A 17,776-nucleotide genomic window follows, 5' to 3' on the forward strand; every position below is an offset into this window, starting at 1 on the left:
TTCAAATATGAGGAAGAACTTCTTTCCGGTGAGGGTGATGGAGCACTGGAACAGGCTGCCCAGGGAGGTCGTGGAGTCCCCTTCTCTGGAGATCTTCAAGACCCACCTGGATGCAGCCCTCAGTGATGTGCTCTAGGCGTTCCTGCTTTAGCAGGGGGGTTGGACCAGATGATCTCTAGAGGTCCCTTCCAACTCTGACAATTCAGTGATTCCGTGAAAGCACTGCTGCCCAGGCCTGACGCCATGGTGATGGGCACCTGGAGCAAGCTGGTGGGGTGGTCTGCACAGCTCGGCATCGTGCTGTGCTGGCACAGGCTGAGATCCAGCTCTCCCAGACCATCTGGGACCCTGCTGGGCTGCTCAGCACCGAGGGTTTCCAGGGTGGTGTTAGCTGAATAGCCTTTCCATTAGCCTCCACCCCAAAATACTGGCCCTGGGGGCAATGGCTGTAGCCCCAAGAGGTGCTACAGGAAGAGAGGATCAGGCAAGGCTGTGGGCTGTGGAAAGCAAGAGGAAATAAGTGCCAGCAGGACAGCGTGAAGCTGATGCACAGGGTAGCAGGTAAGGGTTTGGGGATGAGAGGTGGCTGCAAGAGCATTTTCCTTCCTGCTGGACAGGCTCTCCTCTCTGCATGGGGTTTGTCACAAACCCAGTGTGATGTGTGATCCTGTTGAAAGGTGGCACAACATGCAGGGCTGTTGTTTCTTCTGTGCCAGTGGTGAATCACACGGAGCGTTTCTCAGCCTCAGCTTGCAATCTTCACCCTTCTCCAAGGCCATCTCCTGAGGTGGAGGGAGGGGTTGGGGAGCTGCCACCGGAGCCTTCACTCACACTGGCAGGGACCCCAGGGGCAGCTCTGCCCAGCAGGACACCATGAGCACCAGTGCTGGTGGAGCTGGATGGCAGGAGATGCCAGCTCAGGTGGGGAGCAAGGGCTGGGGAACGATGTCCAGGCTGGCACCGGGAGCTACCAGTCCCTTCTCACCAGCACTGCTCCCACCTGCCCCTCCTGGTGGGGAGAGTGATGAGTTTGGGAGGTCTCAGCAGAGTGATGATGCTTTGTGGGGAACTTGTGTCTCCCCAAGCAGGAGAGCCCAAATGGCTCAGTGCTTGCTGGAGCTTGGGCTGGTTTGGGCACCGGCTCTTTCTGCCAGCCTGGTGCTTTCTCTGCCTGCTACTGACGCTCAGGCTGGGAATACAATGAAGAACAGTGTAATATATGGAAATGAATCCCCAAACTCATACTGTGTCTGTTTTGCATGATTGGTTTCTATTAAATTACTGCTGTGCAAACACACTGGCAGAGCCTGGTGGGTTTGTGCGTTCTGGAGAGCGGGAGTCTCTGCACCGGCTGCTCCGAGGCGCGTCTCCTCTGGAGCTCACAGGATTGTCCTCTCCTTCCCTCCTGCACAGCGTATTGCTTTCTGTGATGATTCAGCTTCGAGCCTCTCATTCTCTTTAAGGGATTGTTTAATATTTAAATACTTGTCACCAGAGCTGGAGGCTCTGAGCGCAGTCGGCAGGGGCTCTCCTCCTCCTGGCAGCCCTCGTTACGCCGACGGAGCCACGCACGGGCACTGGTGGGGGACCAGCCCGAGCCCTGGCTGGCCCCTTGACGGCAGAGAAAGCAGTGCTCTTAATTACCAAAAGCCCATTTCCAATTCTGTTTCTTCTCTTACTCTGTCTTTTAATCCTAATTACAAGTAATCTTAGATGTCAGTGTGAGGAGCAGAGGAGCTAATCCGATGTGACAGTCCAATCGTCTCCGCTGCCCCTCATGGGTTTGGCTGCAGTTCGTGCTGGGAGTGGTGAGACCAGCTCTGGCCACCAAGCCCTCTCTCCTCTGGCTGCCTGAGGGTGGCCAGGGTGTCCATCCATCCAAGGCCATGGTTGAAGGTGGGGTGCATCCCCAAGTGAGCCCCAGGTCTTCTGTGAGCTGATGCGCTTCTGCCCATCAGCACCGGTGGGGCCATGTTCACTAGGAGATGTGTGAGTCCTTGGGCAACCCTGGAGGATGTGCAGCTTGACCAGGGGCTGGTGTCCCCCTCGATGCTTGCAGCTGGGGACAACTCTGAGCCAAGGCAACACTCCTGGTCCTGCTCCTCTCCCCATTGTGAGGGCATCCCAGCCCTGAGCCCAGCCAGGATCTCCCTCTGCCACCCTGGTGCTGAGCAGCTGGGGTGAAGTCACCTCTCAAGGTGTCTGCTTTTCCCTCCTGGACCTCAGCTCCTGCCCTGGGCTACAGCCACCTGCAGTGTGGCTCTGTCTGTCAGCGCCTCCATGGTCCTTCCCCAGGGCAGCTCCTTGGGCACGTGGGCTTGGGATCGGGAACTGAGCAGGATTTGCAGAGCTGCAGGAATGAGAGGGAAGGTGGGAGCTGCTCACCAGAATGACGTCGGTCTCCACCACGCCGGTTTCCATGCATGCTGATTTAGGGAATGATAGCAAATGAGCCTACTTTGCAGAAATTGAGGAAAATCCCAGTTCGCAAATATTTTTTCATGAGGTTTGCAATTTTCTGTGTTGCTCTGATGCATTTTACCCAGCTCTGCCCAAGACTGAGCTACTGAAAAATAGACCCGCTGCCTTTGGAAGGTATAAGAAAAGAACAGGGACTTGATGTGGCTCCCCACGCTTACACCAGCGCCCTGTGGGGCAGGCAGGGCACCGGCAATGACACTGATGGTGTTGGTGCAGCTGCCATTCTGCCACTGGCTAACGCCATCGGGTCCTGCTGTGATGGCCACGGGGCTCCTGAAGAAACCAGCTTGGCTCCTGGAGCACAGAGCTGTGGAGCGGTGGTGGCTGTTTGCAGGTGGGAGTCTGAGCGGCTGAGGGTAAAAGCTCCCAGCCCAATTCATAGAATCATAGAATGGTTTGGGTGGGAAGGGAACTTAAAGCTCATCGTGTTCCACCCCCCTGCCCTGGGCAGGGACACCTCCCACCAGACCAGGTTGCTCCAAGCCCCATCCAGCCTGGCCTTGAACCCCTCCAGGGATGGGTCATCCACAGCTTCTCTGGGCAACCTGTTCCAGTGTCTCATCACCCTCAGAGTGAAAAATTTCTTCCTGATATCTAATCTAAATCTACCTTCTTCCAGTTTGAAGGCATTACCCTTCATCGTATCACTACATGCCCTTGTAAAAAGTCCTTCCCCAACTTTCCTGTAGCCCATTTTAGGTACTGAAAGGGGGTATAAGGTCTCCCTGGAGCCTTCTTGTTTTAGGTACTGAAAGGGCTATAAGGTCTCCCTGGAGCCTTGGCATTACCCTTCATCGTATCACTACATGCCCTTGTAAAAAGTCCTTCCGCAGCAAAAAAAGCTGAGCAGCCCCAAAGACCGTTGGGAGAAGGATGATGAAAAGGGCTTCTCGGTCTTGTAGGCTTCCATCCACCAGCTCCTATTGCTTGCCCCATCACCCTGACACGTGCCCGGCAGCTCCTGCTGCCCACGCTGCTGCCCCACTCCTCCTCCTCCTCCTCCAGGATGAGCTCTCCTGGCTTGTGGCTCGTTCCGGGCTCTGGTGCTGCACGCTCCTGCTGGGATGAGCTCTCCTGGCTTGTGGCTCGTTCCTGCCGGCCAGTCACCAGGGTGGCAGTGAGACTGCACCAACTCCTCCGGTTTCAGTAAAGCTCTTTCCTGCGAGAGTTTGTGAAAGTGGCCCCAGCCTAATTGGTGCTATCGCCCGCGCTGCGGCTAATTCTGGTGTTTTACAGCACCGGGGGCTGCGTTTCCTATTGATTTCATAGGTTGCTAATGGTCTTTTTCGTACAATAAGAGGCTTTTGTGGGAAGAACTTAATCCAGCCCGATCGCAGGGTGAAATTGCACAGCTTACTGCTTAGATTTCCAGGACGTGATCTGCTTTAATAGCAGAAGGAGTTTTATCTAATACATTTAATGCTCCAATATTTTTATAGCACGACAGGTCCTAATTGAGCTGTGTTTCTGTACCAGGAGCGCAGGAGGCCACTGGGGAGGAGGTGGAAGCTCTCATGGTGGCACATGGGGACCTTTGCAGTGTGACTGTCACCTTCACCAGCTGCTGTACCGAGCACCGGCGCTGCCACGCATGGACTTTATTAAGGTGAGGTTGGTGTTGAAGATGACAGAGCAGTGCAGAGAAGTGGAACTTTGTTTTCCCCAGGGTTATTCGTTTTAATTTCCTCTCTCCACTGTTGCTGCTCCTGCTGCCGTGCGGTGAGTGCTGCTTGCTGTCGGGTCAGAGGCCGGGGTGGGCAACCCCCGTGCCAGGAGGGGATGGTAGGGGTGATGGTGCACGGTGACAACACAAGCACGGGGTGATGGGCACTTTTTGGGGCAAGGGGTGGCCGGGGCAGGGCCAGGTCCTGGGAACTGCAGACACGCTCTCCCACCAGGCAGGGCAGGCAGGATGTGCTGGCATCCAGACGTGTTCACCCCAGGATGCAGGACATGCTCACCCATGACGTGCTCGCCCTGCTGTGTGTGTCAGCATGTGCTGGCCCAGACCTATTCCAGCCACGTCTGAAGCAGTTGAGCCCGTCCCCTCCTGGGCTCGTAGCATCCAAGAGCAGAGCTCTGGGCACAAACGTGCACAGAGGGGGTGGAGTCGTGCTTCTGCCTTTGAATTAAGCGTGCAGGAGATATCTAAATGGATTGTGACGGCCAGGATTAAAGGTTAGGAAATTTCTCTGTGTAACTTATGTAAATGAGGACTAATGAGGTTTTCATGATTACCTTTAATTAGCTTTTCCACAAGTAGTGGTGATTTATATGGTGTGAGCCCGGCCGGATGACACACGCAGATATACACGCGGTGGAGCACCTTCATTAAAACTGTTTTTAAAAATGAATCTGTGATATGCAAATTACCTATTAAATGCTCAGGAATAAGACCTTAAGGGGGAAAAAAGGCACATGCAAAGCACCAGCTCAGCAAGACCTCTGGGGCTGTGGTGTGCCGGGGTGACAGGCTGGGCTGTGCTGAGCCTGTCGGTCACGCCATGGGGGACACTGCTGCCCTCATGGCCATCCCAGGTGGCCTGGGGTGGCCCCGTGTGGAGCAGCCATGCCCATTGCCTGGCACAGGGCATCCCCTCCATGGAGGGCCTGTGGTCCTGGGGGATTTCTGCAGAGGATCCTGATCAACCAGGGCCATGAGTGAGTGCTGGAGGTCCCTTTTTCCCCTGCCCTGTGTCACTAGCTGGTGGCTTTAGGCTCTGGCAGCATCACCTTCTGCTCTGCTGCAGGAGACGTGGGGTGGATGCTGAGCTCCCCAGCCGGCCTGTGGGCAGCTTCTTGGAGCCATCCCAAGTGCTGTGGAGTTACTGGCAGTGCCCGGGCAGACCCTGCACCTCCATGGCCTCCTCCAGCCTCTGCCCTGAGCCTCCCTTGCTGCCTCTCATCGGAAACGGGGCTGCAGCACTGGCATTGGCCAGGCAGCAGTGTGACTTCCCTCTTTCCCAACTTGAAGAAAATCGGGATATTTCCATTGCCAATCCAAGACAAGAACCATTGTTTCTTTTGGATGCAGAGAGAAACTGGGAAATGAGGTGTCCAGAAGCTGGAACCTGTGCTGTAGGGGGTGAGAATGAAGGGAAACCTGCAGGGGCACATCTGGAGTTGTGCTCAGAGAACCTGTCCCCGAGACCTGTACAACAGGCTTTTGGGGAGAAATAGACTTAAACTGGAGAAACAGCTGCCCTTGGAGCTCTGCTGGTGATCCTGAAGAGCAGGAAAATAGTGTTGGGTGGGAAGAGAACGCGTTGTACCAAAAGACAGCGGAGAAAGTGAGTGAGATGGCTTGGACAACTACGTCCAATTAGCCTGACATTAATCCTGGGCAAACGGGTGGAAAAACTAATGCAAGACACAATTAATGGGAGAATTAGAGCCTGGGAATATAAATTCATGCCTGTCAGTGCGGTTGAAAAGTAGTCGGTCCTGTCAAACCAACCTGATTTCGTTCTCTGATGAGATGAAGAGTTTGGTTGATGGAGGCAGTGGCACAGAAATAACAGGCTCCAGACGGTGTTTCACACGGAGACACGATGCCCTGGTTAAAAAGCTGGTGGAAAGTGGATCAGAAAATGAAGCTCATGAACACGGGAGGGAATATTGCCGCTGTCGCCGTTTTGCAGCCGGGTGGTGGTGGCAAGTGGCCCCGTCCTGGCCAGGGTCCCCAGAGCACCAGTGGCTGGTGCCGTGGGGGGACCTGTGCTGGGTGCTGTCACTGTGGGAACTGGGCAGAGAAGTGAGTTGTGTTTGTGTTGCTCCGGGGCAGTAAATCGCCTGGCTCACATGTGTGTGTGTGTGTGCGTGTGTGTGTGTCTGTGTGTGCGTGTGCTGCCTGCCCTGGGTTACGCACCAGCTCTCCAGCGAAAACGCACGCTTGCAGAAAATGTCAAGTTTGCTTTATTTTCCCAGCCCGCTATCTGAAGATGATTCTTGAGTGTAGCAAAAAGCAGCAGAAACTGTGCCCAAAGTAAGACCCAAATCCATCTGATTATGAATGGATTTAATTAACCACCATATTCCCTTTTATCAGAGCTCTAGCAAGAGAGAGATTTATGCAGCTCTTGTCTCATCCCTCCTCACCACTTCAGCGCCTGTTTCAAGGTGATGGGAGAGGTCCCTGGCTGATGTAGCACCTGGCTGGAACCTGCTCTCTGCCCCGGCTGCTGTTGTCTCTGGCACCCGGAGCCCTGAGCAGGGGCTCGTTCCCACAGCCCCCGTGCTGCAGCATCAGCTCCTCTCCCCATGGAAGCTGTGGGTGCTGCCAAGCTCTGAGCAGTCACCGCTGCTGCTGGGGGGACACCATGACTGGGCTTGGTGGGGGCACACCATGGCTGGGGGCTGCTCCCCAGCCTCGGTTTCCCATCTGTTCTCCGGACTCAGTTCCTCCTCTGGGAGATTTTTGGGCAGTTTTGGAAACATGGAGTCTTCCCCCCACCCTGCCAGGTGCTGGAGGACTGCCCAGCCCAGTGCTTATGGTTGTTCCCCTCGCCAGCTGCCACGCGTGGGCACAGGCACGGTGGTCCCTAGGTGGTAACCACAGAAAGTGTGCAAGGGACCAGCCAGCTCCTTGCTTGTGAGAACACGGGGCCTGCTAAAGTCCTTTATTGCTGCTCTTTAAATGCCACATTTTTCTTAAGGTCCAACATTTTCCCAGCCGTGCTGACCGTACTTGAAGACAGGTAGAAATACCGTCCTTTGCTAGAATGCCTGGGGGACACGACAGCCAAAAGCAGGAGAGTGACAGGGGCACACACTGCCAACAGATGTCCCTCCCCGTGACCCTCCCCATGTCCCCAGGGATGGGGGCCACCAGCACGGATGCTCACCGGGGTGGCTGAGCGGGCAGGACCATACCGTGGTGGGGCTGTGGCTGTGCCGTGGTGGGGCTGTGGCTGTGCCATGGTGGGGCTGTGCTGTCCCGTCCCTGTGTGTGCTCTGCCGCGGCTGCTCAGCCCCCGGTAAACATTACAGACCCCACGTGTCCTTCACACCTAAAGAACCCCATTAGGGTGCATTAGTAAGCCATGACTGATGGCCTTTCTTCTCTCAAACAGCACAGCAGCTTTTCAAACACAGCGGTAATCAAAGTTTTATTGCAGCTGGCTTGATGTCCTGCAGGTCTGCTGTTTCAGATCAGCTCTGGCAGCTTGGAGCCCACCCAGGGCCCTCAAGAGCTGTCATGAAACACAGAGCGGCCGTGGGGTCACCGAGCAGCGGGGACTTTGCCGGAGGTGCCGGCTGCTGTGCCTCTGGCAGCCCCCGTCCCGGTGGCATCGCCGGCAGGGCTGCCACGGGCACCGCGCTGCTGTGGGGCTCCTCTGCCGGGAGCTGCACCGCCAGAGGAGGGGAAGGCTGTGCTCAGCGTGCTGCCTTTGGGGGGCTCGTTGCATCCCCCCCGGCTCCAGCAGCTCAGATGGCCACGCAGACCCTCCCCTGTCCTCTGAGCCGTGGGGCTTGTGCTCTCCTTGGCTCACTTGTGGGGTTATTCCAGCCCAATTTCTTTCTGGTTTTGAGTTTCATGACATCTCGCTGCCCGTTCATGCACCCTGCTCCTTTTGTGCTGCCCTGGGCTCCTGTGTCTGGAGGTGACGTGTCCCCCCCAGCTCCCAGGAGGCTGGGGTGAGAGCAGAGCAGGTTTGGACGTTGCTGCAGGATGCTCTCTGCCAGGCTGGGGCTGCCAGTGTGTGCAGCGTGGTGGGGTGCCATGGCCAGGGTGGGTTTAGGTCTGCACAGCGGCCGGGGGCAGCACCTGGTGCCCAGGTCTCCGGTGCCCGTGGAGGAGAGCGCAGGGAGCCAGGAGTGGTGCTCAGGCTTTCCCTGAGTAATGGCCCCACTCCTGTTTCCCTGGGCTCACTTAAATAAAGTGCAACGAAGCAGCACTGAGAGCTCCTGTTATGAACTCCGTGCAGGCAGGGCTAAGATGTGAAGGTAAAGAACCAGTAATCCACTTTATCTGTGTTATTTATTTAGAAGATGGTGAGGAAATGAGGAGTGAAACGTTCCCATCCCAGCCTGGAGGACAAGCAGGGGCTGCCCTGCCCTGGGAGGCGTGTGGTGGGGCAGGACAGCGTGGTGTGTGCCATGGGGCAGGGCTGCCCGCGGTGGGGCCTGTGCTGTGGGGCAGGGCAGCGTGGTGTGTGCCGTGGGGCAGGGCTGCCCGCTGTGGGGCCTGTGCCGTGGGGCAGGGCTGCACAAGGAGGCTGTGGGACCACTTCCCAGCGGTCACTGGTGCTGGGATGTCTCTGAACCCTGGCCACCGCTGGCTCCCACTAGGCAGTGTGGCACTTCCAGCCCAGAGGGGACCACCAGGGTGGTCCAGGGATGCCTCAGCGCATGGAGGCTGGAAACCCCGACCTGCCATGGCGTGATAAAACTGCAGCTTTAAGGACAGGGTGTCCTATCTCTGCTGCTTCACCAAAAGCAGTGTGAGGCCATGTCCAGGTGGTCAGTCCTGCAGCGTGGAGGACCAGATCCATGTGCCAGCATGGTCCCCACAGCCATACAGACACACTCCTGTGGTGCAGGTGGCACATCCCTGCTGCAGTGACTCGCTGCCCCGAGCCCAGATACCCACCAGTGCCACTTGGCTGCAGTGGCTAGAGGATGCTGCCTGTCCCACGCTCCTGGGGAAGATGATGGCCAACCAGGCTGGTGGCTGCTGAGTACCCAGCGGGAGCCGCGTGGCTTCAGCACCGCCATGAGCTTTTCCAATTTCCCCCTGGAAATTGTTTCTGTCAATATTTTAATTTCATTTGGGCTGAGCGGGCGGAGTGGAGGCAGCGCATCCTAAGCAGATCATTTGTCTCCTGCTCTGGATCTCGGCAGGAACCCAGCACGTGAGATGATGCCAGGGGCTCCTCACTGATGGAGCTGGGCAGGACGAGCCAGGGCAGGAGGGGGCCGAGCCTCACTGTCCCACTCACCCGGTGTCCTGCTGCAGGGCTGGGGCACTGGGGCAGAATGCTGCCCAGTGGCTGGAGCCAGGTCTGGGGTGGTGGCAGGATCATAGAATCATAGAATAGTTCAGTTTGGAAGGGACCTTAAAGATCATCCAGTTCCAACCCCCCTGCCCTGGGCAGGGACACCTCCCACCACACCAGGTTGCTCCAAGCCCCATCCAGCCTGGCCTTGAACCCCTCCAGGGATGGGGCATCCACAGCTTCTCTGGGCAACCTGTGCCAGTGTCTCACCACCCTCATGGTAAAGAATTTCACGGATGACATGGGCAGGGACCTGTCGGTCCTTCCCATGGGGCTGCCACACTCCTCGAGCACCGTTTGAGCACCGTCAAGGCTGGAGCCTGGCTCTGCAAAGCCCCACATGGAAAAAGGTCCCATTGGGCTGGTGTGCCTGTGGCAGGGCAGAGCAGGAGAGCACCTCACTGTCTCCTCTGCTTTTCCACGTGTCTGCAGATGCCGTTTCTGCCAGTGAGGTATGTTTATCTGGGGGAAAGAAACAAGGTTTTAACCAGATGGCGGGGCTAATAAATTGCTCTGGAAAGGCAAACTAGTACATGCAGCCCGCGTCTCCTGTGCGTATCTATTGCAAAGTGCCAAAAGAAATCTGTCTCAGGAATTATTTCAGGGAGGGTAATTTCTGTTTCCCAGTTGCTGTCATACATTAGAAATGTCTGAAATGCCTCCAGTTGGTTACCAGTAGTGAGGAGCAGCCAGGGGCTGCCATGGATGAGAAGCACTAAAAGAAAATAAATTAGCCTCTTGCACTCAGCCCTTCCCTCAGCTGCTGAACCACAAGTGACGAGCGGCTGTTGCTTAAGTAACGACCAGAATAATGAGGAGAACAAGATGCGCAAGGGAATATTAACTCGGAGCAACAACATTTTCTCCCCCTCTTGAAGTTTGCCCCCAGCAGCCCCCGTCCTGGTGTGGAGGTGAGCTGTATCCCACCGGAGCCAGCAAGGAGGGGTGCTGGGTGCTGGTGTGGCCCCACAGCTGTCCTGCAGCATCCTCTGCCCCACGCCTCCAGTGCCCATGCTCTTCCCTTCCTTTCCCCTCATCGATCCCGTGCCAATCTGTCTCCTGGCTTAGCCAGATTTAACCCCCCCCACCACCCTGCTTCCCATAACCACCCAAAACCTGCAACCAGGGGAGCCCATACCACCGATGCTGGTCACACGTGGTGCAGCACCGCTGACATTCACACACACACTCACAGCCCAGCCCTGCAACCAGGTAAGAGCCCGAGGAGATGGGGAAAAGGCCAGATTGGCCAATGCAGCCACACTGCATCTTTTCAAGCAGACTGGCCCAAATTAATTTAAGCAAATAGCTGGAGCAGTCAGAAGCTCATTAATGGCCATGTCTAAGCCCTGGCTTCCAGGTGATGAGGGTGAGGGGAGCCTGCTGCTAACGAGCAGTGAGGGCAGGAGCTGCAGTGCTGAGGACCCATCGCTCTGCTGGCGGTCGCAGGGTGTTTCCAGGAACTGCAGCCGAGCTGACAAACAAGGGAAGCGCCTGTGAGCACCTAGGAGTAAACAAGGAGACGAGGAACAGCCAGCATGGATCTGCCATGGACAAATCACCTCATCCAATTCAATTTCCCTCTAGGACAAGGACCGTTCTGGTGCCTGGGGGCTGGCAGGGCCAGGTGCAGGTGATGTGGCATCAACCTGGCAGGCAAGTCACTGTGCATACTCCCAGCCAGGCACCTCCTGAGCCCCCTGCAAAGCCACGGGTGTTTACTGTGGGTGCTGGAGTGCACAGCTGGAGAGGAGGATGCAGACAGTGGGACCTGCCCTGGCTCTTGCACTGTCTAAGAAGAAGTGGCAGTGGGACTCATCTGAGCCCAGTGTGATTGTTGGCACAGGGCTGGTGCCTTGGCTCTCTTTGCAGATGAATTAGCCAGGGCAGCTAGCAGAAAAATTAGATTTCCACCACAAGGCACCAACATTTTCTGCCCAGGGCCGTGCTGTGGGCTTACTCTACAGAGCCTGAAGTGCAGGTCTTCTGTGCAGCTGGTGAAATGCAGCCCCATGCTTTCCATCACTTCTGCAGCTCATCCCTGCTGTAGCACTGCTCGATCTCTGCTTCGGGAGCAGCCTGGCTCACCCGGGGCACCCGACAGCGTTTTTGCTGCCGGGACGTGCCCGGCGGCGCCGGCACTCCTGTTATTTGGAGGCGTGAAATGTCTTAATCATAGGCTCAGTAACGTGCACCCTGAGCATTGGCAATCTGTCCCCTCTCATTTCCCTGCCTGCAGCTCACATTGCTCTAACTGCTGCTTTCACTAATTCCAGTGCATGAGTCCCTGCGCGGGGGCCACGGTGGCTGCGGTGCTGTGGCAAAGCTGAGTGACCACAGACAGGGACAGACCTGGGCTGGGGGAAGCAGCAGGAGGCTGAGAACGGTGTCTCACACTATTTTGGATCTGCTTTATTGGCAATAAGAGGTGCTGTCATTCTGTGCAGCATCTCGGGCACCCTGCTAGCACCTGGGAATCATAGCGGTGTGGCTCTGTCCCCACACCTTCAGTGTCTCTGCCCCGTCACCTACAGTTCCTGAGGCTCTGCTTGTGTGTCCTGAACATGTTCCTCTGAAGAGTGCTCTCCAAAAATTAGACCCCTTGGAAACTGCTTAGAGCTGAGCACCCAAAGCTGCCCATTGCACCTGAAAGCACGGTCAAGCCGTGCCAGCTGGCTGGGGAATAACCTGACCCCGCTCGCTCCTTGGTGTTTCCTCATTAGGAATAATCATCATTACAGTATGAGCTGTTGTGCTCTGGGTGACAGTAACCGTCCGCACTGGAATGGCTGGAAATGGATGAGCACCTGGGCTCGATGTGAGTGAAGTGCCCTGCCAGACACCCTCCTGGGGACACCCAGCACCCCTGGTGACAGCCCCAGGGCCAAGGGGAAGCAGAGTCAACCCGGGGGTTCATTGTGACCCCTTTGCTCTGGCCAGAACTGCTGTGGTGGCAGCCCAGTGTGCCCATCTGCCCTCCCGGTATTTTGTATTTCACAAAGTCCAGTTCTTAAAAGGAATGACTCCGTTTTGAGCCCCGCTGCGTTGTAACGAGCGTTCTAAGGAAGCTCATCCCTCTGATGATGTAAACCAGGAGCACTCCTGAATTTCAATCTCCTCTGGCTGGCTGAGTCATCTGGGGAACATTATCCTGTCTTATGGCTCCTTGTTTGTACCCACTAACAATTACATGGGGGTGCAGTTTTGAGAACTATCTTATTGCACAGTGTGTGATTAATGACGAGAACCTTCTTTCCCGTTTAGCAGTTTGCTAGGTACCTGTTGCAGCTGCAGCTATCCCCAGGAGGATGCCTGTTCACTTAACGTGTCATGGCAGGGAAAAGGAGGCACTCTTCTGCTAAAAAAAGGCAATGAAACAAACCTAAATGGGACTATAAGTTTTGTATTTTTTCCCTCCAACACCCTTTTCTGTCCGTCCCACACGTGTGAGCAACAGGGAAGAAGGCGTTTCACTGTGTGCTCTCCCCCAGGGAAATACAGGGCTGCCTTCACCTTAAACTTTCCTTTGGGTCTAATTAATCCGTTGAGCGGCTGTTGTTGTAGGGGCTGTGCTGGCCACCTCTGCGGTGACCCCAGTGCCACAGGCGCAGTGGCAGGGGCCATACAACTTGCCCTGGATGGTGATGACCCCTACAGGAACAGGGTTTCCTGGTGCTTGGCTGGTGGGAGGGATGTGACTGGCCTGGCAGCCGTGCTGGTGGGTGATCCCTCTGGCTGCCCCCGTGTCCAAACCGCGGCGAGCAGCGGGGGTGGCTGTTGCATTAATAATACAGACATGCACTTCTGCTGGGCCTTCCCCATCGGGCTTCCTTGGATTCATGTCAAGAGAAGATTTTCTTGCTTTTAATCCTCCAGGGTCAAGGCACTGAGGAGGAATCTGCCATAGCTGCCTTGGCTCATAGTGGAATCGCTGCCTGCCTGCGGGCTGGGGTGGGAGACTGGCACCCCTGGGATGGATGGGGCTCCCCATGCCTGGGGTCAGACCTGCTTCCCAGGCTGCAGGCAGGTCCTCAGGGCTTGGCAGTGAAGATGGAGGGAGCTGGAGGTGCTTTCAGCTCTTACAGGACTTTCAGCTCCTCCTGTCCCAGGGGACAGGCTGCACCACTGCCTCTGCCAGGAGCCACATGGCTCTGACATCTCCCCCACTGAGCTCTATAAATGCTGCTCTGGCTCTGAAAAACGAGGAGCATTTTTCAGGTGCTGCCTTTTGGGCTGGAAGCAGAGGGTGCAGAGAGCACAGGGCCCATGGGGAGCTCACCCTCCAGCCCCACAGGGGGTGGTAAGAGCCAGCAGGGTCTCTAGGGTGGGCTCATCAGGGCCAGGTTTGGTGTGACCCATGCAGAGGGGGCATCATGTTGTGCCACCGTGCCTGTGTGTGGCCTGGTGGTGTGCCATGGCCAAGGCAGGTGGTGACAGTGTGGCACGTCCGGCAGGAGCAGGGCTGCTGGCTGCCACAGCAGCTGCTGGTTCCAGGGGAGGCAGCTCTTGGCAGCATCTCTGCCTTGGCAGGTGGCGGCCGCAGGAGCGATGACATTAAAATGCTTGTGTCGATCTGGCAGAGGCAGCCCTGGGACATCAGCAGGCGATGTTTTGCTGGGAAAAAGGAAAATGACAATACTCTCCATCAAAATTATTATAGCGCTGTCCCTTAGAGTCAACCATCTGAGAGCTGCGAGGGAGGTTTTCTTGTTTGCTTTTTTTTTCCCTAACAAGGAGAGTTTTAATGGCACTTAGTGCAGCTCCAGCCACAAGGCACCTCGGCAGCGAGCCATCCGGTGTGCCGGTGGTTCCTGCTAATTGCACCAAAGCACAGGGCATTGCTGAGATGATGCTCCCAGACTGGGGCCGGGAGCTGGCATCAGCGCGAGGAACCCTCCCTGCTCCGCTTATTTCTACAGAGACACACATCTGAACGAGCTTGTCAAGTGAAATTTTCTGTCTGGTTAGAAATGGATTTTCGAGCTCCTCGCTCACATGTAAACATTTTTAGTGGTCCCCAGCCAAAGCAGAAACAGCGAAAGCAAACATCAGCCTGAGCAAACCCAGTCCCTGCAGGGAAATCACCGGCCACAGAAGGAAACAAAACGCGTGATGGCTTCAAAAGACATCCATTAAACTGTGTGCTGAAGTGATTCATGGTGCTGGTAGTTAGACTTTAATTAGATCTTAATCACGTAATTTTATCTTTGTTTTAGAAATTAGAGCTTAATGACTGTATTGCTCTCATAACAGCGCCGTGACTAAATACAGTCGTATCACACGGCAGCGCTGCAGTGGGCAGAGATGGGAGATGGGACAGAGATTATCCGCTGGTCTTGGATCATTATTTCTTAAATAAAGAAATATATTTAAAATACACAAATCCAGCAGGACCTGCCAGCACTCAGGGAAGGTGGGAGAGGGTAGGAGCTGCATGAAGAGGAGGGCTACAGCCCAAAGCCCCTGTCTCCTGAGACCAGCAATGCCCTTTCCCTCCTGGGAAGCCCACAAGCCCTTCAGGTCCTCAAAGCCCTCGTCCTCCCCAGTGCCAGCCGTGGAGCTGGGGTGTGAGCTCTGCAGCCCAGCTGCCCAGAGCATGGCATGCCAGCAAGAGGAAAATGCTGTGTGTGATAACGGGATGGTTCCTGGGCTTTCACCTCAGCTGGCAGGTTAGATCCTTCACAGCTGAGTAATTAATCTCAGTTACTCCCGGGCACTTTGCCTCTTGCGTTGCCGTTTTGGGCATCAACATACTTGCAGTTTCCCCCACCTCGCGATGGCCCACGGAGCAAGGGGATGGACATGCACCAAATGGTAATGGCAGTGTGGACCATGCACTTTGCAAACACACATGGGCCCCGGACGTGTCTCCCAGGAGGGGGCTTTTCTCCCATAGGAGCTGTGGGGTTACATCAATACCTGCTGCAGGGCAATAAGCTCTTTGCCTGCCATCTTACTCTTTATTTATTTCATTTCAGTTGAGCCATATGAAGTAAACTCAAGTTGGTGGGGCGAGTCCATATGGCAGACGGGACCAGGATGATGCTGCCAAGCCACAGCCTGCCTTTGTGGGGGTGCAAAGCCCAGCTGGCCCCCAGGGCTGCCCTGCAGAGCCAGGATTCACCCTGTGCTCCCCACAAGGGCTTTGTCCTGCAGCACATCCCTTGCAGCAACCCCTGGCTGGGGAAGCGGTGGTCTCACGGCAGTCTCAGCTTTGTTTTGCCTTTTGGAGCTCAGTGAGCTCTACCTGGACCCTGCCCAGGGCTTGCCCTTGGCCTGCTCTTTGGGGAGATGAAGCAGTAGCTTCGTGTCCCACAGCCACGGTGTTACTGCTGTGGCAGCAGCTCCCTAAAGCCAAGCAACTGTGCTGTCCTTGAGCCCTGCCTTGCCCTTGCTGCGGATGGCAGCGGGCCCCTTCCCACCTTCCCTTTCCTGCTTATTATGCCACATGAGCCACTTGAACTCATTACTGTGGCAGATTATAGGTCCCCAGGTAATAACGTGCATTCAGATAATTACCAACAGATCCTCTAATAGGAACGAACTCAGTTGAATTCATTCAGTCGCTGGGTAAATATTTATACCTAAGCCATCCTTATCGCCAGCCACCGGAGCGTGCAGCAGCCGGGGTTGCTGTCCTCATGGCTGTGCTCACTGCAGGAGCTGGCTGGGGCTTGCAGGGACCTGCACTGACCCTGCCTGCACCTCACACTGTGGCTCAGGACCGGCCAGGGACCCAGCACCACATGGTGTGAGCCCACCACCAGCTTCCCTTTCCCTCCTCAGAGCCAGCAATCCCGTAGCCAGCCTGCCCACGGCTGCCCGCTGTGGCTGCTGCTGCTGGGCCAGCTGGGCACCAAGTCTGTGGCCACACAGGGCTCTGTGTCAGCAGGCAGCTCTGCCTGTGTGTCCTGGTTATAGAATCTTAGAATGGTTAGAGTTGGAAGGGAACTTAAAGATCGTTGAGTTCCATCCCCCTGCCCCGGGCAGAGACACCTTCCACCAGACCAGGTTGCTCAAAGCCCCATCCAGCCTGGCCTTGAACACCCCCAGGGATGGGGCATCCACAGCTTCTCTGGACAACCTGCTCCATTCCCTCACCACCCTCACAGTAAAGAATTTCTTCCTAGTATCTAATCTAAATCCCCCCTCTTTCAGTTTAAAACCATTACCCCTCATCCTATCACTCCACTCCCTGATAAAGAGTCCCTCTCCATCTCTCCTGTGGCCCCCTTTAGGGACTGGAAGGGGCTATAGGGTCTCCCCAGAGCCTTCTCCAGGCTGAAAGATATGCCCTTCCCTGGGGCACCTGGCACTTCCCCTGTTTCTGGCCGTGCTCACACCATCCCATGCCGTCGGGGCCCTCGGGGCTGCTGCAGGACTCGGTGTTTCTGCAGGGATGTGAGGAGCATCATTCCTCCATCAGGGCTAAAGTGCTTTTGACAGGCGCTTTCGCAGCCGTCGCTGTGCAGGGCACCCACCTCCATCTGTTGGCAGCAGTTTCACCTGGCAGCTGACATCCCCCTGGGCCCTGCACACCCCTGGCACGGCCGCCCCCGTGCTGGCAAGTGTCAGCCCCCCTCTCCCCACCCACCTAGAGCCCTGGCTGCAGAGTCGTCACCCTAATTGGACCAGCCGACTAATTGGCTGTCAGGTAATGAATTATGCAGTGATGCCTGGACTTCAGCACCGGCCGTATTGATACCATCAGCTCCTCTCATTTCTACATGCTCCCCTTCACTGGAGCGCTGAGCAGAGCTTGTAGGAGAACTTGGAAAACTTTCAAAGCAAATTAAACGTGTTAATCAGTTGTGTGTGGTGGCAAGTCACCGGGAGAGCAGGCGGGGACCGGCAGCTCGGCTGGCAGCCTCGGGGACAGACGTCAGCTCCTCCTTTGCACTGCTTGTCACCTCTCTTGTGCTGCGAGCGCAGGGGACAGCTGTGGGGACTCAGTGCCCATGGGCAGCTGCCTGCCCCCCTCCTAGTGCCCAGGAGAGTGGGGTTGGGAGGAAGGAAAGTGGACTCATGGGTTGGAGACTGGAGGTTGCTGGGAGCTCGGTGGAGGTGCCTTTACTGGGAGAGACAGGAGGTTTCCAGCTGGGGAAGGGGAAGACGGGCAGCAGGGTGCAGGTCCCTGAGCCTGTGCATGGAGGCCCTGAGCCTGCTGTCCCTGAGGTCACTGTGGCACAGAGCTGGCACCTCAGGCAGCCCATGCTGGGTGCTTTGTGTCTGTGCTGGCTCTGTGCTCCCAGGCAGGGAGGTGCCAGCATTGCTGGGGGACACAGCAGCTGTACCCA

General features: G+C 56.2%; 1 protein-coding gene across 1 annotated transcript in view; it reads left to right on the forward strand.

The window, feature by feature from the left end:
* The window catches only part of USP31 (ubiquitin specific peptidase 31), a 51,741-nt gene extending 47,701 nt beyond the window's left edge, over nt 1-4,040 (forward strand). Inside the window, exon 17 of the mRNA XM_014936663.1 lies at nt 3,958-4,040. The gene's annotated coding sequence lies outside the window, so the exon portion shown is untranslated. The remainder of the gene's footprint in view (nt 1-3,957) is intronic.
* The last annotated feature ends 13,736 nt before the right edge of the window (nt 4,041-17,776 follow it).

Source organism: Calidris pugnax, unplaced genomic scaffold, assembly GCF_001431845.1.
Source record: "Calidris pugnax isolate Ruff unplaced genomic scaffold, ASM143184v1 scaffold17, whole genome shotgun sequence".
Classification (NCBI taxonomy): domain Eukaryota; kingdom Metazoa; phylum Chordata; class Aves; order Charadriiformes; family Scolopacidae; genus Calidris; species Calidris pugnax.